General features: G+C 33.0%; 1 pseudogene; it reads right to left on the minus strand.

Annotated features, from left to right (window-relative positions):
- Positions 1-972: 972 nt before the first annotated feature.
- LOC25482823 (myosin-6-like) lies at positions 973-24,851 on the minus strand (annotated as a pseudogene).
- Positions 24,852-26,015: the final 1,164 nt, after the last annotated feature.

Consider the following 26,015-nt stretch of genomic DNA (forward strand, 5'->3'; position numbering starts at 1 on the left):
CCCAAATATCGTATCAACTTTTTCCAAAGTTTCCTAAAAGAGCACAAAACAATTGGAACAACTCATCAAGGCGAGGTCAAGATCTTCAATTAGGGTCGCGCAAAGACGTTGACGAAGCTTCACCAACTCATCAAGGCGAGCGTTAACTTGGTCTTTGAACGGAGAAGTTTATCTTCTTTTTTGTTGATTCAATTTCCCCTACGTTGCGATGCTTCTATGGATTTGATTCCACGGAGTTCAAGGATGCGTTGGACTATTGGGTTCACGGGATCATCGCTGGTTGTTGAAAACTCCATTATCAAACAAACACAAATTGGGTTTGGGTTATATTGATGGGGTTGCGTACGCAAGAAGTTTTACGTAAATAACAAACTTAATATTTATTTGATTGTGGTTGGTGTTTGGTGGTCACGCTGACCTTGAAATTTCAACAATAAAATCTATGACATGAATTCCTTTTACCAATATAAACATCTTTACTATTTTAAAAAAAAAATAATATAAACATCTTTACAACAACTAATTAAAAGGGAAAAAAAAGGCTGCATTCATTAATACTATTTGATTTTAAAGCAGTCACTTAGATATACAAATATATGTCATTGGCTTAATTGATAAGGAATTGACTCACCCGAAAGATCGTGTGTTTAACTCTTACCGTCAACATAAGAACATCTTTGATAGATGATGTATAAATATTTTTGTAAGTGCTCGTGAATCTTCATGTTTGTCCTCTAATGAGCTTTAGAGCCCAACTTACTTAAACTCATTTTTATATTAAAAATGGATCCTACGTTAAGTAGTGAAACTCACATAGACATCACAAATGAGAGAGTGAGAGTTAAAGGTTTTCCCAGCACTTCTCATACTAAGATCAATCATGTAAAAACCAAAAATCGATCAAGCTATGATAACTAAAAATCAATCATACAGCCATCAAGAGATTGTTTAGTCCTAATTTTTCCATCAAAATGAGACTAACCAGACCAGTTCTTAAATGTTTCAAGAGAATTTACAATGATGAAAAGGGATAAGTGTAACAAAACTCACTAACAAGAAAAACACAATCCAACAACAACTGCAGAAACTCAAAAGAAAGTACAAAATCTATGACACCTCCCAAACCAACATAGTGAAACCAAATTGCAAAAAAATTATCCGAAGAAACACGCAACTCTCTTCATCTTTTATAGCTAAGACGTTGATTTGATTTACAACATGGTGATTAATCAGCTGCATTGAGGACTAAGGTGAATAATCATGTAAAAATTGGAAGACTACATTCTCAAGTAGTTCTGCAGGAGGTTTTACTTTTGGAACTGTCTTATCTTTAGATGAATGAGAAATCTCTTCAACATTAATAGAAGCACTGCAGTTTCAAACATTCAAAGATGAAAAATTCAGTTTCCAAATTATATAAGGTGGTTTCTAGGATGGGAAAGTGTCTTGTATGTTCTACGATGGACCGATGGTAGAAAATTGTTCAAAATTCTAATGATCGGTGTCACTCTCCATATGTAGAAGTTCAAGGTAATACCCGTCCTCACAATTGAGACAACGATCCAATCGGTGTTGGTTAGGCAAAAAACAAGGAAAACAAATATTAATGCCTCAAAACTCAAATTGTATTTGTTTTCTCTTGGTTTTGTTGAATCAACACCGATCAGGTCACTGTCTTGGCCGTATAGACATGGATGATCCTAAACTTCTACTTAAAAGTAACGACGTTGATAATCATCAAAATTTTAAACACTTTTCACCAAATTCTTGGTTTTGTTAAAAATACTTATTTCTCGTGTCTGAATTTATATGTGTGTAGCACATGATCTTTACCTCGAATTGTCTTCTAACATGTAGGATTTTTCATCATCACCTGAATCATCTGTCATTAGCAGCTTTAACCTAGAAGTGACCTGCACACGCATATAACAGAAATTTCAATAATGAAATATTCATAGATAATAAGATTATTTTTTTACATATATAATGTTTTGCAACTTACATCTGATGATACACTTTTAGCTTTGTCATTTTCATCCGAGTATAATGTACATATTCTATAAAGCTGTTGAGAACTTAGGACCTGAATTCAGCATATATAGATGTTAGAGAAACTTCGTATTGAAGATTCAAGTCTTTATTTGATTTATAATGAGTTCATATTTAGAATTATCTTACAAGTATGCTAATGTATTTTAAACTTTAGCTTACACCTGCTATATATCATTTACTCAAATTAGAGGAAAACACTTACAGGGCATATGTCATTTGTAAGATCATCATAGGATAGTTCATCCTTCTCTTGAGCAACCTGGCAAAATTATTGCAACCAAAGTAAGACGGGAGAGAAATGCATGGTAAAATATTTAGAGATTTTTTTTATTGCATTCTAAGATTGTTTAGGAGAGCTCCGTTTTCAACTTATTTCTATAAACTCTTCAGGATAACTTATGAACACAATATAGCTTATGAAGAAAAATATCCAAACAAAAGAAGATTAACTAAACAACACCCTATGATATATATATATATATATATATATCTATGAAGAAAAAGAGGTTGCAGCTGAAGTGATAGGCATACCAAGAATCTAACTGCTTGTTTTGAATAGTTGAGTTCATCCAAAGATGAGCCAATATACTGCAACAGAAACAGTTATTTGCTAAATAAAAACTAAATCATTGTTCACATAATGCCTTTGACTTCAATAAAACTTTAAAAGTTAGAAAAGTGTAACGAAAGCACATACCTCTTCCGTTACTTCAGTACACCATAGTTCTAGTTCAGCTAACCCTGATTTTACATATTCTCCATTGTTGAATGTGCAGCATTCTTTTTGCAATATAAGGCTGGAGAACATAGCATCACCGACAAATAAGTTGACCAAAATTCTTACAATACATCTTTAGGGTAAATATGTTTTTAGTCTGAATAAAATTTCATTTTTTTGTTTGTGGTCAATGTACTCACCTTTTGTAGTTTAGTAATTTGTCCGGACAGAAAAGTGGGTACAAAGACTAAAACCAATAGGGACTATAAGCATATTTAATCGTAAATATTTTCTCATAAAATAGGCCAAGAGAAACAAGACACTTACCTGTTAAATATTTCTGCGTCGATGTATTGAAAAGTCTGATTAAATACTTTTTGAATTAGAACGGGAGGCACCTGAGATAAAAAACGAAAAATCAGTTTTCTCTATAACAAAGAAAAGGACTGAAAAACAGAAGTGATGTAAATGTACTGATTCACTGAATTATCAAACCTTCACATACATAATTTTCTTTCAGAATCTTGAAATATCTATTAAGGCATTCAATAATGTTGAGCCATGAACGAGTTGTTTCGCTGTTATCGTTTCCTGTTTGGTGCTCCTGAAGTCATAAAATAACATGTAAGTGGAATAATCATAATGAGTAATGGCACTGACATTGTCAAGAAGACATAGATGCAGAAGACATATTCAAGCAACAAGCCAACTACGGTTTCCATTTTTTTGTTTAAAAAAAGAGATAAAAAAAATTAATATTTTGCCGCATATTGCTATCATACACATGGAAATGCATAAAAGGCATACTTGATGATGAAATATACAATCACCATACCTTGATGCAAGAAGAAAGAAGAGGGGACAAATCATTCTTCATATTTTCTCGAAGGATTCCATATATCTTTTCTACAAAAGCTGCAAGCTGTTGCTTGAAAAGCAAAGCTGGATATTTTGCATCAACTTGTTGTACAACATCAAATGCACTACTGGAAAGACTACGGGATCAGCGGGAACTCTGCCAAACACCATTGTATTTTATATTTGAGATTATTGTCATTATATGTAACTACAATCTTTGATTAAAATATGAGGCATAAATTATTTATGATGGATATACCATTAGCTTTTTTAACAAAAATCATACATTAGTTTAAAACATCCATTTAATATGGAATGCATGGATTATGCTTAATACTATTAAAGGGAAAACATGTTTTCCCCCTCTTAAATTGACACAAAAATTGGACAAAATAATGAAAATTTCATTTTAGATCAACATAAAAATATCCAAGAACAAAGTGTGTCGTAGAAATATTATTGAATTACCAAATGGACTTTCTTTATTTTATATACCAATTCATACATACACTTCCTATGAATTAAAATCCTTCAAGTATTGATAATATAATATGAAAACTTGTAGACACATCAATGCAATGACGACTAAAGATCCTCTCCATTTCTCAAAAAGACATGGAGAACTTCATTTCTAAAACTTTTGGCACATATAAAGACCTATATTTCTAGTTGTGACATGTATTTTGTACAATCGGACTTTTATACATTGAAAACATTAATAGTCAAACACCCTACAACGGACGAAGTAGAATCCATAAACTAAATAGTCAAACATACAAATGATATATTAATATGCAATTGGCCGAAAAGTTCACATGAAACTTATGTACAACACATGTTAAATTAGATAGGTATAATTAAACTTAGCACCTGAGCCATCCTCCCAAAAAAACCTGTTGGAGTTGGTAGTTTTCGCTCTGGTACTCTTAGACACCGTTGAAGGTGGAAAAACAAAGCAGATGTATTGGACAACCAATAAGCCATGCTGCTGATATTATCCTGATCCTGCAAAAATGTCATATGTGGATACCATGTCAGGCCTTATGAAAGTAATCATATAGAATGTAATAAGGACACAAAAATAGAGAATCTCATATAGATACGAAAAATAGTTTGAGTGAACAAGAAGTTACCTCTATTGCATTACCGATCAATATAATATAACGATCAAATATACTTGTCTTTTGTAATTCAAAAACTTTCCAATGTAGCAAACAATTATAAAGGGTAAATGCTGCAACAGGTTTCCCTTCAGAGAATCCAAGATCTTTTGTCACACATTTGAAAAGAGCCTCTACACTCTCCTACACCCAAAGAAAGAAAAAGAATGATAATTGTGCTAAATGCTTTGGTACTATATAAAAATCAACAATTGTTTTGATAGTGCATACTGGATTTCTCTCCATATGAGATCTTCTCACAGATAGTGTTTTCGCTGGTGCCTACAGAAAATAGACTTTTCTTCAAATTCATGACAAAAGGATAAATATAATTTTTTTTCTCTCTTGATAAATACATAAGTAATGTAAATTACAAGAGAAGGATAAAGCCTTTCAATTCTGAAGACCCTTTATTACCTGATGATGACCATTTTCCAAGGGCTGTAGTAGAAAGAGGAGAAAAAGAAATTATTATAAATCTCCAATTAGGGTAAAAGGATGATATTACTCTGAGACTGTTGAGACATAGAATTGTTTATTCACATTACTCATTAATTGTTTTAATTGATGTTTTCCAAATTTTCCTCAATTATATGAAGAAACAGTTAAGACTATAATTACTTAAGACTAGACTTAAACAAATAGTTATTCAATTGAGGATAATTAAGAAAAAACATCAATTAAAAGTAATTGGTTGTGAATAGACAATTAAGAGTACTAAAAGTCTCATTTTATAAACAATGTTTTTATATTTACCGGAACTGGACCACGTGGGAACTTTTTCATGAATGATGAAGCCGACAGCGGTTGACTCCGACGATATTGGTTCGCAGCTTCCATATCAGAAAGTTTTTCTTCAAGCCTGGTATGTAATAATGGAACCATATGAAATCAATTAAAACAAAAAATATGCATTTAATGCAATCTTGCAAATAGCATACACAAAATCTGATATAAGAACCTCTGCATATTTGTCTTTAGCTCGATCATTCTTGATTCTGTCTCTATAATTTGATTCATACGCTCCTCACTAATCCTGCTACTCTCTTCATATTTTTTCTCTGTATCATCAATTTTCTTTACTAATGAATTAACTAGATCCTGCAAAGTATCAGAAGTAGTAACAATTATGGGTATTACAATAGAACTAGAAAAATAAATTTCATATGAATGTTAAGCGAAACCTACCAAAAGATTCGTGCATTACATGAAACCAAACAATGCATGTTCTTCATATGTAGCCCTCAACCATGTAGCTAAAAAATGACATACATATAATTGTTCACTTCTGCTCTCGTGTCAAGTAGTGAAATATGTTCAAAATATGCCAACCCTCTTTTATCTAGATATCGAACCACTTAACGCCTAAATAAACTTACAGAATGCAGGACCACTTCACCCCTTGCAATTTTATCCAAGTTGAATAGGAATAGGATGAATAACCAAAAGGGGGAAAACATTTACTTACAAAACTATTCTCTTGTTCTTCATTAAGCTTTATAGGTCTCTGAAAAAACATGCAAATATTAGACACATTCAAAATTAACTACATAATAGTGTACATTGAATGGATAGTGTTCCAATAGTTGTGAGAATGAGAACAATTTAAACTATGGCATGATGAGTACAAAAGTGTCCTAGCCACGAACACCGAAGATTTCTTTCTTCCAATACATCGTTACGAGACAAAATTCCAAATGCTGTTATAGAAGGATCTGACATGCATTATACCTTCGGCTTCTCCGTCTGGCAAGAATAATAATCATCCGATTTAGAAATAATCTTCTCCATCCTCTCTCTCATCGAATAAGGATCTACACCACCAACAAAAGAAGTTAAAAATAAAATAAAAATAAAAAACTATATTATCTACCAAAAAAAAATATAAAAAACTATATTATCTACCAAGAGCATTGGGGTAATAAGGGTCCTGTTGCTTAACCCTCAACTTCGCACGCTGATAGAATTGCATCGCATCTTCCTCAAGCGCCTCCCCTTCAATGGTGGAATCTTCAAGTCCCGAAACCGAAATAAGGTTCATATCTAAATCCTTCTCAGTTAGCTGATCCATTGCTTCATCATCAAGACAATTAAAAGGAAAATAACGTAGACGCTGAAGCATCATTTGAAAAGAATCATAAGCAAACCAAAGCAAAGTCGGAATAACATCAACAAAATTGTTCTGTACTAGATGTGTATCCTTAGCTTTCTTGGGTGCGAAGTATGTATCACATGGGATTTCGGCACTCTCAGACAGGGTTTCAGAATTATCATATTCAGAATTCTCAGATAATGTTTCGGAATTCTCAGATAAGGTCTGGGCGAGGCCGAGATCTTCATTTGGGGTTGTGCAAAGACGTTGACGAAGCTTCACCAACTCATCAAGGCGAGCGTTAACCAAGGTTTTCGAATGGAGAAGTTTTTGTTCTTTTTTGTTGATTCGATTTCCCCTACGTTGCGATGCTTCTATGGATTTGATTCGGTTAGATTTCTCACGGAGTTCAAGGATGCGTTGGACGATTGGGTTCACAAGATTGTCGTTGGTTGTTGAAACCTCCATTATCAACAACCATTGAGTTTGTGTTATATTGATGTGGTGCAAGTGTTTATATAGGGTGAAAATTGATGGGGTTGCATACACAGAAGTTTTGCGGTGAATCTATAGATAATAATAAAGCAATGTTAGTTTTTTGGCAAGTATGACATTTGTCACTTAACTAGAGTATTTAGCTATTTTAAACTTGCTATTAATAGTAAGATTATATTGTTTATTTTTTAATTTATTTAGCTATTTTATTGATCAAATTTGTTGAAAGTTTTTAATGCAAGGCGTGTTTTCAATGTAAGTGTTCAACATGCAATGGATAAATGGAAGGGAGAACAATAAATAGAAAAACTCTTCCATTTCAACAGAAACCATGCACCCCTTTCAGATTTATTTTCCTAACTGTTCACTTCTACAACAAACCTTTCATTTTCCCTTTTAAACTTTTCATTATAATCCCTGTGCCTCTCACACTCCTTAGCCTTCTTCAAGGCACATTTTCTTCTTTGCATTTTTGGTGGATGGAGAAAGAGAGGGAGACATTACGATTTACGAAAGTCATATTTCCTCCGGTTTCTCTGGTACTGCTTACAGTTCTTCAGTTTCCAGTGGCTTATTCAACTCTTGCAATAGAAAGGTTATATCTTTACTTCTTAAATTTTATGTTTCTATTGATACTACTGCTCTTCCTCTACAATAATTTTTTATTTTTTTTTTCATTTAACTGTTCCGTCTATTTTCCCCCCATAACCTTTTCTTCTATTTTTGTTCTATTATTACCTTTTTTTTCATGAACATGGAGGATGAAGCAGCAGCCAGGAGAGCACACACATGGTTTTGCCAAAACAGGTGATGTTTTTCTAACATGTATTTTCCACTTTGTCTTCAACATGGCATATACCCATTTAGTTGACCTCCCTTTTTTTTGTTTATTATTTATTTTTTAATCAAGCTTATTTGTTCATTTATATTGAGGTATGAAAGGAAAGTTATTTGTTCATGAATCTGATGGAAAAGTGAAGTTAGAAGTTAGTTTATTGTTTGGTGATGTGAATGAGCTTAGAGCCGCACTTAGAGATTTTTGTTATACAAGAGGGATTTGAGATCAAGAAAATTAAAAATGAGAAGTCTCGAGTAACTGCTATATGTGCTTCAGATGGTTGTTGTTGGCGCATTCATGCCTCCCCTACACTAGATGGAAAAACATATAAGATTAAGACATATAACCATGTGCATTCTTGCATAGGAATATCAAAGAACTCGAATGTCACATATAACCCAAATGCAAATGATTAGCCAAGTCATTCACGAAATACATGAAACTTCAAGCCAAGTGCAAATGAGTAGCCAAATCACTTGTGAAAATGAATAGATATTTCATGGAACAAGGAGAATGAAGCTTATTTTGAGAAATATATTGTTCATTTACAAGCTAATACTTTTGAGTGATTTGTATTCAATTTTGGGGTGATTTGTAATCTAAATTGTCCGGTGACAGATTTTTTATAACGTGGCCTACACTAATATTTCGTTGACAAATTTGTAATCTGATGCAGTTTAGTCCTAATTTTTCCAAATTTGAGTGATTGGCATACACCATGAGATTGTTTAGTCCTAATTTTTCCATCAAAACGAGATCATACCAGACCGGTTTTTAAATGCATGAAGAGTATTTACAATGATAAATACTAACAAGAAAAACACAATCCAACAATAGCTGCAGAAACTCAAAAGAAAGAACAAAATTTATGAAACCTCCCAAACCAACATAGTGAAACCAAATCGCAAAAAATGATCCGGGGAAACCCATGACTCTCTTCATCTTTACAGCTAAGACGTTGATTTGATTTATGTCGATTCAAATACAAGCTATACACTTATTTTCTGTTGTTTTAAGAGCATTATCTCATTCGATGAACCTATGACTAATGCGCCACACAATTCAAATATTACAAAGGATGATGCCTTTACATGAATGTCAAATTCTCACCTTAGCATTTGATTTGATGGTATAATATGCCTCTTTCAAGTTTCAACAACAATCTATGGGATCAATTCCTATCATTTATCAACATGATTTTACAAATGTTACTTTTCTCCCATGTTATTTATACAAAGATTTGTGTCCCAAGTGAACACCCATATAACATCATCTAATGAAAATTGAAAATTAAGGTTAAAAGAAAATGTAAACAAGAATTAGGAAACCTACCCTGCCCTTTGCTATTATATAACCAATACAAATACAAATATGGATGCCACTGATAAAAGAAAAAGAAGAAAAAAATGGGAGTGGGGTGGATTTACAACATGGCGATTAATCAGCTGCATTGAGGACTAAGGTGCATAATCATGTAAAAATTGGAAGGCTACATTCTCAAGTAGTTCTGCAGGAGGTGTTACTTTTGGAACTGTCTTATCTTTATGAGAAATCTCTTCAACATTAATAGGAAACCTGCAGTTTCAAATATTGAAAGATTAAAACTTAAGTTTCCAATTAAAATAAGGTGGCTTCTAAGATGAGGTAGTGTCTCATATGGTCTATGGCGGACCGTTGCATCAAAATTGTTCAAAATTCTAATGATATGTGCCACTCTCCATATGTAGAAGTTCATGGTATTACTCGTCCTCACAATTGAGACAATGATCCATTCAGTGTCGGTTCGGTAAAAAACAAGGAAACCAAATATTAAAGCCTCAAAACTCAAATTGTATCTGTTTTCTCTTGTTTTTGTTAAATCACACCAATCAGGGCACTGTCTTGGCCGTATAGACATCGAGGACCTTAAACATCTACTTTTGGTCATCATCAAAGTTTTAAACAATTTTCAAGTATATATTGGTCAAAGTTTTAAAATAAACTAATTTCTCGTGTCTGCATTTATATGCGTTTATCACATGAAGTTTACCTCGAATTGTCTTCCAACATGTAGGATTGTTCATCATCACCTGTATCGTCTGTCATTAGCAGCTTTAACCTAGAAGTGACCTGCACAAATAAATAATAGAAATTAAAATAATGAAATATTCATAGATAACAAGATTTTTTTTTGCTAATTAATGTTCTGCAACTTACATCTGACGATACACTTTTGGCGTTGTCATTTTCATCTGAGTATAATGTACATATTCTATAAAGCTGTTGAGAACTTAGGACCTGAATTCAGCATATATAGATGTTAGAGAAACTTCGTATTGAAGATTCAAGTCTTTATTTGATTTATAATGAGTTCATATTTAGAATTATCTTACAAGTATGCTAATGTATTTTAAACTTTAGCTTACACCTGCTATATATCATTTAATCAAATTAGAGGAAAACACTTACAGGGCATATGTCATTGGTAAGATCATCATAGGATAGTTCATCCTTCTTTTCAGAAACCTGGATATATTATTGGAACCAAATTAATATGGGAGAGATGCATATTTAGGATATTTCTTGTATTGCATTCTAAATTTTATGGTATACTAGTAAAGATCAGGTTCTCTTGAGAAAATATTTTTTGAGAAACCGAAGTGTGAAATTCCGTCACATGTCATTAGAGAGAAGATTTTTCTTAGAATAGATACAATATATTACTCATTTATGCATAAAGTAATGACAAAAATACCAACCATTCATATGCTAAAACAACGATAATAAACTTAGATCAAACTCTTATAAGACTTTCTTGGGTTGACTTATTTAAACTTATCTACTGACATAAGCATGTTTGGGAGAGCTCCGTTTTCTACATAAACACTTAATTAAGCTATTTTTCCACTGAATTAATCATATCCAAAGTGCCATACCAAAGGGGAAAGAAAAATATGATGAAAAATAGCCAAACAAAAGAAGATTACCTAAACACCACTGTATGATATATATCTATAAATAAAAAGAGTTTGCAGCAGAAGTGATAGGCATACCAAGAAACTAACTGCTTGTTTTGAATAGTTGAGTTCATCCAAAGATGGGCCAATATACTGCAACAAAAACAGTTATTTGTTAAATAAAAACTAAATCATTGGTCACATAATGCCTTTGACTTCAATAAATCTTTGAAAGTTAGAAAAGTGTAACGAAATACATACTTCCTCCGTTGCTTCAGTACACCAAACTTCTAGTTCAGCTAACCCTGATTTTACATATTCTCCATTGTTGAATGTGCAGCATTCTTTTTGCAATATAAGGCTGGCAAACATAGCATTACCAACAAACAATTCAACCTAGATTCTCACGATACATCTTTAGGTTAAATATGTTTTAGTCCGAATAAATTTTTCTTTTTTTGTTTGTCGTCAATGTACTCACTTTTCGTAGTTTATAATTTGTCTGGACAGAAAAGTGGGTACAAAGGATAAAACCAATAGGGACTAAAAGCATATTTAACCCTTGATATGTTTCCATAAAATAGGCCAAGTGAAACAAGACACTTACCTGTTAAATATTTCTGCATTGATGTATTGAAAAGTCTGATTAAATACCTTTCGAATTAAAACGGGAGGCACCTGAGATAAACAAAAAAAATCAGTTTTCTCTGTAACGAAGAAAAGGACTGAAAAACAGAAGTGATGTAAATATACTGATTAACTGAACTATCAAACCTTCACATACATAATTTTCTTTTAGAATCTTGAAATATCTATTAAGGCATTCAATAATGTTGAGCCATGAACCAGTTGGTTCGCTGTTATCGTTTCCAGTTTGGTGCTCCTGAAGTCATAAAATAACATGTAAGTGGAGTAAGCATAGTGAGTAATGACACTGACATTGTCAACAAGACACAGATGCAGAAAACATGTTCAAGCACCAAGCCAACTACAGTTTCCATTTTTTGCAGCATATTGCTATCATACACATGGAAATGCATAAAAGGCATACTTGATGATGAAAGATACAATCATCATACCTTGATGCAAGAAGAAAGAAGAGGGGACAAATCATTCTTCATATTTTCTCGAAGGATTCCATATATCTTTTCTACAAAAGCTGCAAGCTGTTGCTTGAAAAGCAAAGCTGGATATTTTGCCTCTACTTGTTGTACTACATCGATTCCACTACTGGAAAGACTACTGGATGAGCGGAAACTCTGCGAAACACCGTTGTATTTTATATTTGAGATTAATGTCATAGAAATATCATTGAATTACCAAATGGACTTTCTTGAGTTTATATACCAATTCATCCATGCATTTCCTATGAATTAAAATCCTTCAAGTATTGATAATATAGTATGAAAACTTGTAGACTCATCAATGCAATGACGATTATAGATCCTCTCCATTTCTCAAAAAGACATGGAGAACTTCATTGCTAAAACTTTTGGTACATATAAAGACCTATATTTCAAGAAACTGTGACATGTATTTTGTACAATTGGACCTTTATACATTGGAAACATTAACAATGGAGTCGTCCATTTCTCAAAAGAAACAAAGAGTATCCATACCCTACAACGACAAAGTATTACCCATAGACTAAATAGTCAAACATACAAATAAGATGTTAATATGCAACTGGCCCAAAAGTTCACATGCAACTTATGTACAACACCATGTTAAATTAGATAGGTATAATTAAATTTAGCACCTGAGCCATCCTCCCAAAAAACCCTGTTGGAGTTGGTGGTTTTCGCGCTGGTGCTCTTAGACATCGTTGAAGATGGAAAAACAAAGCAGATGTATTGGATAACCAATAAGCCATGCTGCTGATATTATCCCGATCCTGCAAAAATGTCGTATGTAGATACCATGTCAGTCCTTATGAAAGTGATCATATAGAATGTAATAAGGACACAAAAATAGAGAATCTAAGACTTTTAATTCTCATGTTTATTATAGCTAAACTTCAGTCTACACTTTTCAAACAAATCCCGAAGTTTGATATACTTCGATCTCATATAGATGCGAAAAATAGTTTGAGTGAACAAGAAGTTACCTCTATTGCATTACCGATCAACATAATATAATGATCAAATATACTTGTCTTATCTAGTTCAAAAACTTTCCAATGTAGCAAACAATTAAAAAGGGTAAATGCTGCAACAGGTTTCCCTTCAGAGAATCCAAGATCTTTTGTCACACATTTGAAAAGAGTCTCTACACTCTCCTACACCCAAAGAAAGAAAAAGAATGATAATTGTGCTAAATACTTTGGTACTATATAAAAATCAACAATTGTTTTGATAGTTCATACTGGATTTCTCTCCACATGAGATCTTCTCACAGATAGTGTTTTCACTGGTGCCTACAGAAAATAGACTTTTCTTTAAATTCATGAAAAAAGGATAAACATATTTTTTTTTTCTCTTGATAAATTCATAATATAAATTACAAGAGAAGTAAAAGCCTTTCAATTCTGAAGAACCTTTATTACCTGATGATGACCATTTTCCAAGGGCTGTAGTAGAAAGAGGAGAAAAATAAATTAATATAATTCTCCAATTACGGCAAAAAGGATGATATTACTTTGAGACCGTTGAGACATTGAATTGTTTATTCACATTACTCATTACTTTGAAGAAATAGTTAAGACTATAATTACTTAAGACTCGACTTAAACGAATAGTTATTCAATTCAGGATAATTTTAAAAAAAACGTCAATTAAAAGTAATTGGTTGTGAATAGACAATTAAGAATACTAAAAGTCTCCCTTAGTAAACAATGTTTTTATATTTACCGGAGCACCACCAAGTAGGGACTTTTTCATGGATGTTGAAGTCGACAGCGCTTTACTCCGAATGTATTGGTTCTCAGCTTCCATATCAGAAAGTTTTTCTTCAAGCCTGGTATGTAAGAATGGAACCATATCAAATCAATTAAAACACAAAATATGCATTTAATGCAATCTTGCAATAGCATACACAAAATCTGTTATAAGAACCTCTGCATATTTGTCTTTAGCTCAATCATTCTTGATTCTGTGTCTATAACTTGACTCATACGCTCCTCACTAATCCTGCTAGTGTCTTCATATTTTTTCTCTGTCTCACCAATTTTTCTTTCCAATGAATTAACCAGATCCTGAAAAGTATCCGAAGTAATAATAATTATGGATATTACAATAAAACTAGAAAAATAAATTTCAAACACTTGACATAATTAATACCTCAAAACGTTCTTTTTCTTCCGTAAGCTTATTAATCACTTCATTTTCAGTAAAATTAGCAGGAAGCTCCAGTTTAGTTTTCTTTTCCAATGAATTAACCTGCTCCTGTAATGCACCAAAAGTAACAATGATTTCGGATACTATTAACACATATGATTTCATAAATGGTAAGTTTTACACTCTCTATGTAATGTTTACCTTGAGTTTTTCATTTTCTTCGGTAAGTTTATTAACTAGTTCGTTGTCCGTAACATTATCAGGAAGCTCCAGTTTAGTTTTCTTTTCCAATGAATTAACCTGCTCCTGTAATGCACCAAAAGTAACAATGATTTCGGATACTATTAATAACATATCATTTCATAAATGATAAGTTTTACAATCAATTTCTATGTATTGTTTACCTTGAGTTTTTCATTTTCTTCGGTAAGTTTATTAACCAGTTCGTTGTCCGTAACATTATCAGGAAGCTCCAGTTTAGTTTTCTTTTCCAATGAACTAACAAGCTCCTGTAAGCACCAAAAGTAACAATGATTTCGGATACTATTAACACACATCATTTCATAAATGATAAGTTTCACAAACACTTTCTATGTATTGTTTACCTTGAGTTTTTCATTTTCTTCGGCAAGTTTATTAATCAGTTCGTTGTCCGTAACATTATCAGGAAGCTCCAGTTTAGTTTTCTTTTCCAATGAACTAACAAGCTCCTGTAAGCACCAAAAGTAACAATGATTTCATATACTATTAACACACATCATTTCATAAATGATAAGTTTTACAAACATTTTCTATGTATTGTTTACCTTGAGTTTTTCATTTTCTTCGGCAAGTTTATTAATCAGTTCGTTGTCTGTAACATTATCAGGAAGCTCCAGTTTAGTTTTCTTTTCCAATGAATTAACAAGCTCCTGCAAATCACCAAAAGTAACAACAATTTTGAATACTGTGACACAGCTGGATTTGGATCATAACAATTCATGAAGTCAGCACATCAGTGTCCGCTGGTTTGAGATCAGACGATACAGATTTTGATTTTTGTAAAACCTAGAATAGCTCTTGTAATCTGGACAGTCTGATCTCAAGCTAACAACAACCGATCTGATGACTGTGTAAATGCATGGAATTGCCGAGTGCGGACAATCCAAATCTTTACACAGCTAGAGATATAAATTTTCCGAAGACTTTCTGTGTAATGGTTACCTTGAGTTGTTCATTTTCTGCAGTAAGCTTATTGACCAATTCATTGTCAACAACATGATTTTCCTGTATAATTGGAGTTTGCTCAGCTACATTCTTTGCAGCGTCACGTTCCTGAATGAGTTGCGCCTTGGTTTCTTCGAATTGCCGCTCCATCTCTTGCAAAGCACATTGTAATTTTTCATTTTCCTGTGTCTCGGCTTCCTCAATATCACAATGAACCCAAACAGTTAAAATGTCAGTAAAATAGTATAATCAAAACAATACTTTTAGAGGTAAAAAAGTACCAAATAGGCATTAGTATACTTGATGAACTTAATTTCATAATTCAGCATTTTCATTTACTATGAATAAATACATTACCCTCATTCTCTTCTCTGATTCTAGACACAAATTTAGTTCCTCAACTTGCTTTTCTAGATTAATTTTCGCGGCTTCTAGGGCCTTGGCTTCCTTAGCAGCCTGCAGGAATGTAATATTTAAATATTTTCAATAATGAAAATAAAAAAAATATGATAATATTCACATTTTGGGAAATTTATATAGCACTACAAGTTTGACATATTGGAGGGAGAAAGTAACACTCTTTTCATGAAATCATTTTCATAGATACAATTTGTTATTAGTTAGTGCTAACTGGTCTACTACATGAGATAAATAATTATTCTATCTAAAATGAAGCAGTATAATAGTTGTGATATAAAGAATTTCTCCAAAACTTGAAAAGGGAAAAACATTCAAATACATAACTCTAACAGTTGCCATAAAGAAAACTTTTTATATCGCAAAATAAAGAAAAAAAACTGCAGCTTGCTAGTGTATGAAAAATTAAGACATGTAAACAAGAGGAGAAGATGAAACACCATTCTAAGCTTTCGAAGTTCCCTTCGCGCATTTGTTCTCCTCCACGAACATTGTACAGAAATTGATGCTTTCTTTAGCTTTTGGTAATAATTACGAGCTAAATAACTTCTGTAGTCACTCTATTATTGGAAGAAAAAAAAAACTCTGATTAGTTTAAGCATACTTTATGTATAACAATTCACCAAATAAAATTGAGACATCTAATTAGCAAAGACAGTGAATTTTGAAAGGTCGCCGGAATTTTAGTCCCTGTAACTTCAAATCCTTTAAACTTGATACTGCAATTTGAAATCATTTTTAGTTTGGTCCCGCAGTTGATTTTTTTTGCTGAAGTGACATTATTGATGAATTGCCACTGATGACTGTGTTTTGTACTCGTTGACTCATCTAACTTTGTAGTGAAATTTTTTTCCCTTCCACTACGAAATTAGATCAGCCAGCAAGTGCAAAACACAGTCATCAGTGACACGTCATAAAAAATGGGCCACCTCACCAAAAAATTCAACTGAGGGATCAAATTGAAAATGATTTGAAATTGCAATGTCTAATTAAAGGGACTAAGCAATATAAATAACAAAAGGAACAAGAGCAGATTTTAGTCCTAATTATGAAGAAAATCTGACCTATCCTACCTGAATAACAGTTGCAGCTCGTGCCCGTCTCCTGAATCTGAGCTCATTTCTAGCAGTCATACCTCGCATGCCAGCTTGAATGCAAACAGCTTTGGCATAGGTAGTTTTATAAGCAGTTCTAGAAATATACATACGGCATTGTTTCTGGATTATCAAAGACGCGGCTTCCCTTCTCATGCCTTCATACCGATGCCTTGCAATTTGTCCTATGTTAAGTTCATAACATATGTAAAACTACATGACTTAGAAAATATATAATCAAAATTATTAATAAAACAACTATAAACAGTCTTGAAGGATTCACATAATTGATACCTCTTACTGCCCTTTGTAGTTCTATGGCAGAGAATCGCAATAATTTGTACTGTCTCTCACAAATGTATGTGCGACCTTTTTTCTGGATAATGATTGCGGATCTCCCTAGGACCTCGGCACGACATGCATCTAGTTCTGCCATTTGACCTGCTCTCAGAAACACTTTTGTCTTTCCAATCTGCAGCAAAAAGAAGATGAGTAGAATTCTTTCTTTTTATGCAATTAGTAGAAAGCTTTAATATTTCATGCTTCTTTTGTGGTGTTACTTAAATCAATTGAAAAAGAAAAAAAAATCCAAACAGCATTTTATTCCAATCCATATTATCATACAAAATGTGTACAATTTATTTTAGCAACATCATCTATGATTCATGCAATCAGCTATAACTGAGATTAACATAAATTCCAGGATGAGAAGAATTAGTACCTGATAATCTTTAAGGTTTGCTCTGTCTAGAAGCCTCTTGCAAGAAGTAATCTCATCGGGGCTGCAGATATATTTTATTATTAATCGTTTTCAAATACTGTTGTCATTTGAACGACTAAAATGGAACAACATTTGCGGCAATAATCCAAGTGGTTAACACAATTTAAATAGGTGGTTAATGATACTCAGTACGATCATATTCATCTATATGACCAGAAAAAGAAAATACGTGAAGAGGATGAAAATACCATTTTAGAACCTTAGGTTCCAATATACTAAACCGCTGAACAAATTCATCAAAGCTCTTTCTAGTTGGATATCCAGCACAACTTATCCTAATTGCCTCCATTACTCCCTGTAAATGACATCCACAAAGATTGAAGTCACTTGAGACAAAATCACTCATGTCATACTAGAGAACAAGGACAAAATTGCATTAAACTCACTCCACATCGAAGCTGCTGTAACACATCGTTGTTCTCAAATATCCCTGGCTTAAGAAGATTATTTGGCTTTACGCAACGAATATAGTGTGGCTCAGTGGCATTCAATGTTTCAAGCAAAGATTGCAGTTGTTGCTTCATATCATAAAGATTAAGAATAAAAATGATTACTCGTTATATACAAACAAATCATATAATTTGCAAATAAATTAATGTTCAAAGAAAACATACCTTAAACTGAGCAGCTATAGAAGAGAACTTTGTTGATTTAGTAGTTTCCTCAGGTAAAGGTGGGAAAAGTCCTGAAACAAAAGAGCACTTGGAAGCACATAGTAGCGCAGCATGCTCTGGAACAACATAGTCTTTGTTTTTATCGAGGAAAAGATCGGTTTGATAAGTGACCTGAAATTGAGAATCACCATATATATATACTAAGCTTTTAACTTCATATTTGATAAGTGACTAAAATACATTTCACTTACATCACCGGCATAGTGATTGATAGTGAAGTCAGTTCGTGACAACTTTGGCTTGCTGAAGCGTTTATTGTCCTTAAGTGTTTGATATAGCTTTTCAGCAAATGTTTCATGCGTTGATCTTGGAAACATACTACAAACAATAAGCAGGACCATATATAAAATAATGGCTATAAAACAATGTTATTGCTCAAAAGTATATATGCATTTTCTGATGTCACTTTACATAATGCAAAATGACATAAACAAGCCATTGCATAAAAGAATGACAAAATACAAATATTTGAACTATTAAATCATACCAGGCCTCATCCAGAAGAGCGATAACACCGCCAGGTTTCTGATTTCATAACAAACATCAATTATCAACATAAGATAGAAGCTAGTATTATATAGAGTTCAAACATATATGAAGTTATATTACAGGCTAGCACCTTACTGATCTTTTTCATTATTTTGTCAGAAAATCTAGGTACTTTAAGCATTGACAAAATAATCTAGTTAAAAGCATTTATTTGAATCGGAGTTTTGAGAGAAAAGTGCATCATTGTATGATAATGTATTATACTAAGTTACAATCAACTTCAATCAGTGATAATCTATGTAGCACTTGCAATTCATATTGAAGACATATGTTTGGTGTCCAACATCGACACATATTGTTACATTTAATCATTTTGTTTTCTAAAATTATCACCGATGTCGATGTGTCAGTGTCATGTTCAGTGTTTGTGTCAGTGCTTCACTGGTGATGAAAACATTGAGAAATAGATAAAAAAATACACTTAATACAAGAATGGGATGGTAAACTGATAGAACTTTACTAAAATAACAAAATGAACGGTGGGAGAATCACACCTTCTCTATGAGATCAAGAACATCTTGATTATCAACAAACTCGATATAACTCCAATCAATCTCTTCCTTTGTATATTCCTCTTGCTCCATTTTGAAGACATGCTGCACAATAAAATAATGAAATGTTAATTGAATCTATGGAAATTAATTACCAGATAATAATATTCAACAAACATGGAGATAGTGAAAGAATCAAACCTGGTTGAAATGTTGTTGTAACTTCTCATTTGTCAAATTGATACAAAATTGCTCAAAGCTGAACAGGACCGATGAAATTACACAGGAGAGTTCGAAAAGTTAGTAATTGTTAGACCAATAACTCAGGTTCGAAAGCAAGTAGATACGAAAAACAAAAACAAAGAAGACACGAGATTTGATCACAAGGAGTTCGACAAGTTGTGCCTAAGTCTCCGACTGCAGATCGGTTGCATTACCTTTCTATTAATCAAGCTTAGGGCATACAGATTACAACTTATGTTTAAATACTACGGTCTAGTTTACAACAGTTACGTAATCACAAAAGAAAAACCAGTCCAAGAAAATACATTAAGAATCCAGCTCATAAACTTTTTCATGAAATTTCATATAAAAAAAATAAGCAAAGGGGTGATTAAGCACCTGTTTGTCTTGAAACTCTCAAATCCATATATATCTAGAACCCCAATTAAGTTCTTTGAAGTTGGATCTTGCCCAATAGAGTTGTTAATCTTGTCTACAATCCTGAATCAACAAACATTTTCATCAATTGAATTGCATTAGCCAATGCATATTAAAATGAGGTTTTATAACAACATATTAAACTAATTTATTTTTATCATAAACTTCACATAAATTATTACCAGTCAAAAAGCCTTGAATAAACTATTTTAGCCAATGCATCTCTACTTAGAGCTGCAGAATTTGGATCAAGCCATTTTGTTATAGCTTCCCCACGAGTCACCATAACACGTTTGCAAAATGAGTCTTCAAGAGACTTTTCATCACACCTACCATAACAAAAATAAAAGTATAGATTTTTTAGTTTTGAAGAGTAGCCTGCAGAGGTGAAAACTGGTTTTGAATTAACAGAATTTGGATAAATGCGAGTTGAATGTAAAATGTTTATGTTTAGATGCATTCAAATAAAAGTGATTTTTATGATTTCATGTCGTTTGGATATTTTAGATCAAAATTGCTTTTGAGTGTCTAATTAACAAAAATACTGTATATACAAAAATTGAAATGATTTAACTTCAACGAAAGCTACAAATAGTTGTTTCAGTTTAAAAATCGATTATGGAACCCTAATTGCATGAGATACAACCTAGCACAAACACTTCTGACCAAAAGCATGTTCAGTGTTTGACACATGTTGGTGACACCAACACGACACCGTTACATGTGATTGATCACAATCAGTTAATTCATTTTTCCAAATTATTATTTGTGTGGACCTGTCAGTGTCGAATCCGATGTCTGTATTTATGTCCATGCTTCATATGATAAACAAATATAGAGTACATTAACTTACATCAAAAGTTCAGCTGCAGTTTTCAAATGGAAATGAGATTTTTCATCTTTAGGTGTAGAGGAATCCATCCCTTCATCAACTGCCTTAATAAATTCAATATTTCCTAAATGAAGTACAGCTGCTACTATTCGAAATATAGCATCCTGATAAGAGATTGATATCATATAACAAATTCTTGTAATGAATAAGGATTGAAAAGAAAATGAAAAATTTAATAGAGAATTTTAATTTAATGAATGAATGATACCTGTTCATCAGAACTGATTCCAACAACATCCATGGCTCTCCTTGTTGCAAGATACTCTTTAGCATCATCCAATGCATCAAGTTCAATGCAATTTGATTGATTGAGATAATGAAAGTTTCTTGGATTTCCCAATTTGAACTTATCAACATCCTAGACATGAAAAAATCTCAAATAAAAATAAATTTACATCAAAAGGCTCATTATATCATGAATTTTTGAAGTATGACATGACACCGACCAACAAACTATAAATTTAAAGGCAACTTGTGAAGCTAAACTACATTTAGAGAACGTTCATAGACTAAGTAATGATTTATTTTTTATGAAACTCGATATCCGGTCAAAAGACAGGCTAATCCAGGAGAGCAATCCCACTGTTTGCTAGCGGGGCCAAATTGAAGTCAAAAGAAAGTCTTATATCAACTGGTCCCAACACAGGAATGCATGGAGGATTCGAAATTGAGATCAAGAGAGGAACACACTTGTAATTCCCAAGCCTTACACCACCACACCAACCCTTCAGGATTGAACTACTAAAATGATTTATTTATTTTTTGGAAACTCAGTATCTAACTCAAGGACTAACTAATCCAAGGGTTCAATCCCACCATCCACTTGGGAGGCATTTAAAGTCAGCGAAACTATCTACTAGCCCACCGATGGAGGCTTGTTTAAAAGAGGTGGAAGTCTAACTGTGGAGGCTTACACCGATGCTGATTATGCACTGGTTTTGTGGGGTTATATAAGACCCAACCACACAATTTCTAACATGTATCGAAGCATATCGATCGGGCCACCCACATTTATATACAGGCACCAAACACAATAGTGAGTTCCACGTTAGATATATAGGATCATTGATAAAAGTTTATAAAAAGAAGACAATCTTCACCTTACAATCCTTTTGTGAGAATGAGTTAGACCTAATCTCAACACTTGTTTTACGGAGTGGAGTGATAAGAAGGTCGAGAGTTCAAGCATAATGCTAACATTTAACGAGGTAGAGAGTTTGATACACACTTTGAATTTTTTTTTGCTCACTTAGTTCACGCTTGTAGGCAAAAATTCCATGTTTTTGGTTAAGTTTGAATTATAGGCTTTGGCTTTGGGATTACATTTTTTTTTAATGTGTAAATGATTGGTCTTCTTGATTTATTCCTCTTGATAGTATTTCATCTGGTTTTGATGGGTATAGAGTACTCTTTTTGGTATAGGCTTATATCTTGTGTTAGTTTTGAGCTGAACATGTTTCTAATGATTTTAACATGTTGCAAGTAGATACTATTTGTTGAGAGGGCAATTTCTTGCTTGGTCAAATACAAGTTCATATGAATAGATTTGCCTCCACATGAGCGTGTTTTTTTTTTTAAACTCGGTATCCGGTCCAAGGATCGACTAATTTGAGGGGTCGTATTTCATTGTGCATTTGTGGTGGTCCCATTTAAATGTAAAGCAAATCTTTGTATCGACTAGGCCATCAAAATTGGCACCTGGAGGAATTGAACCTGAGACCTTGATAGGAGCACTCTCCAAGGTCCCAAACCATCAACACTAGACCAAACCCAAGTGGAAGTTTATCCTTTTTCAGAAGTGATTTTAAAAATCTAGAGGTTAGTAAATGTGATTCCAAATTATGGAGCTTGATACTATAAAGATTAGTAAATAATCCGCACCCCTGTGGCCCATGATCCTGAGAGTTATGATAAACTCTGCTTACATTGCAAATATGCAACTTAAATTTTTTATATACAATTTCGCACACCCCCAATTAAGCATCTATTGCATATCATAATAGTGACACACATTAATTTCTAAAGAGTAAAATCATATTTTCTATCCATTATAAAGGAAGAATTGAGTATGTACCTCTTGTGGTGCAGCACAAAGCATATAAAAGCAATGATAATTTCTCTCAGGATCAGAAACTTGACAAACACGTGATCGTTCCAGCAAATAAGTTCTGATAGCAGCTCCTGATATTCTCCCCTTTTGATCGAACTGAATCTCCACAAACTTACCAAAACGACTGAAATTATATACTATGTAAGATTAGGACAGACTTTAAAACAATTAAGAGAAACAAGTGTATGGTAGAGATTACAAAGATTATAAAAAATGAATACCTTGAATTATTATTCCTAACAGTTTTTGCATTTCCAAATGCTTCTAAAACAGGATTGGACTGCATAAGTGCATATGATTAGCATAGTGAGTAATAATAACATCTGAAATTATTATCGGTGTTTACATGTCAGTGTCGTGTCCAGTGTGAGTGTCTTTGTGTGTGCTTTATAGACATTTGGCTTTCTTACCTCAAGAACTTGTTGCTCCACAGACCGTCCCTCAGTTGCTGCTCTTCCTCCCAAATAGGCAAGGTAATGCATAAGCATCTTTGTACTTTCTGTTTTACCGGCTCCACTTTCTCCACTAACCAAAATAGCTTGGCTTTTTTCTTCATTTATCATCTTCCTGCATATACAAATCTCTATTGGTAACTGCTCTCATATCTTATTCATAATGTTGGTAATGAATTTCAGATGTTCACCAAAGCTAATACAGATTGAAGACGGATTACATAGAAAATTTAGAGTAATACTTAAAGCCTTTATGCAAGAAGTAAAAACATAATTTTTCTTCAAGTCGAATTTGGTATTTCAACTTCATTTCTTTTTCTATGAACTATATTAACTATTGATGTGGAACTATAACTATCCTAAATTAAAGAATAGTTGAAAGTGACGGCAAAGCGACAAAACTGAGAGCAAGCAACAAGATACCTATATGCATAACCTGCAATTGCAAAAGGATGTGGACTCTGCTCACCAAAATCCGCACCTTTATACTTTGCCATTGTTTCGTTTGCATACAAATGAGGTAACCTTTGGAAAGGGTTCACTGCTATCAATATGTTTCCTGTGTAAGTCTGCAAGCAAAACACCGTCACCAAAAATTTAAGGCTTTATTAAAATGATTGCTACAGCAAAACAAAGCACATCCTCCGAAAAACAGGAGTGTGATCTTACATATATTTCATTGATGGTGTAACGAATTTGCAAATTTTGAAGTACACCCGGTTCATGCATATATGAAAGTCTTGTCATATCTTCCACGCCATCAGTTGGAAATTCAGGATCTTTGGGATAGATATTAGCTGATTTGCTAACAACCTGCAATACCGACATATAGATTTTTAAGTTTGATACTTATAACATGAACTATGAATCACGGAGACACGAATACCAGACAATATATTGGCGATAAACATAGGTTCCAAGAGGCTTGCTTACCTTTTTACCAGATTCATAGCTAATGGTGATCTCATCATCTTTAGATTCAAGGATTTCTCCATCTATCCAGGCTTCATCAGGGTCCTCGACCCAAACGTGAGATCCAACAAAATAAGTGAGTTGACCAGCCTGTACATTAATCCAATAGGAAATAAGTGCTTCTATCATCACATGTAGAATCTAGTTTGAGGTTATATTGGCATCACCATAATAAATTTTTTACATAAAAAAGACTATAATAATTACATTTAACAATAATATAGTGTATTCTACTTAGTTAACCCCCTTTAAACTGTAGAACATTGTCATCAATAAACAGAATAGAAACATATGAGACGGATTTTCAATTCATAGTTTCAGTTCAAAATGGGCAAGTACATGTTTAATGATCCAAGTTTAACAAATGTGCTTTTTCATATTAAATATATCCAAGAGTGAAACCATGTCTACTTTCCACTACTAGAAAAACGTCATTATTTTGCTACGAACACCAAAATAAAACCAATTGGCCAAAAACTTCTAAGAGAAACTTGCACATACTAAAGAGACTACAAAGTGAATAGGAACTACTTATTTAACACAAAGTGAAACCTAATTGAATAAAAAGATCTAAATACTATTTGAAGATAATTACCATTGTTAGATGATATATTATGCACCAATTCAGCTGCTCAAACCTGAAATTCCATCAATAGAATCTACCAACCAACTTGAAATATTCAATCTTCAAGCTTTTTTCTGACTCAATCAACCTCCAAGCTTAAATAATGTTGCAATGAGTAATTTTCTTGCTGATGATAACTTCTCAATATCTTAACTAAAATAAACTTGCCAATAATGTTGGAAGGTAAATGTGAAATATATACGAATAGCCGTGGGAAAATGTCGTTGCAGAAGAGGCTTCGCAATCACACAAGAAGAAGAATTTCCAACCTTATGCTAACCCCTCCTCTGCAACTATCTCCCCTGAATTATTTCCTTCTTTATTTGTTTCTAAGGCAGAATAATAATCTTCTTCTTGTTTTTGTACGTTCCCCAAAAATGTATGTGTTATACCATAATGACATGATACGTTATTATCAACATGGTCATGTTCATGTCACTCTACAACGTTGTTAAAACCATTCCATGCAAACCCTTTTGTTGTTGATATCCAAAATCTTCATCATCATGAAATAACATTTCTTGTGAATTGAAATTCTTAAAACATCATGCCTTGTCTTGTTGTTGATGATCCTACGACGATGAATGAAACCAAACAAAGAAAATCTAGAAAAAATCTATACCTTTTTTCAATAAAAACTTGCCTTCATCATCATGAATGTTCCTACC

This window comes from Medicago truncatula, chromosome 1 (genome assembly GCF_003473485.1).
Source record: "Medicago truncatula cultivar Jemalong A17 chromosome 1, MtrunA17r5.0-ANR, whole genome shotgun sequence".
Classification (NCBI taxonomy): Eukaryota; Viridiplantae; Streptophyta; class Magnoliopsida; order Fabales; family Fabaceae; genus Medicago; species Medicago truncatula.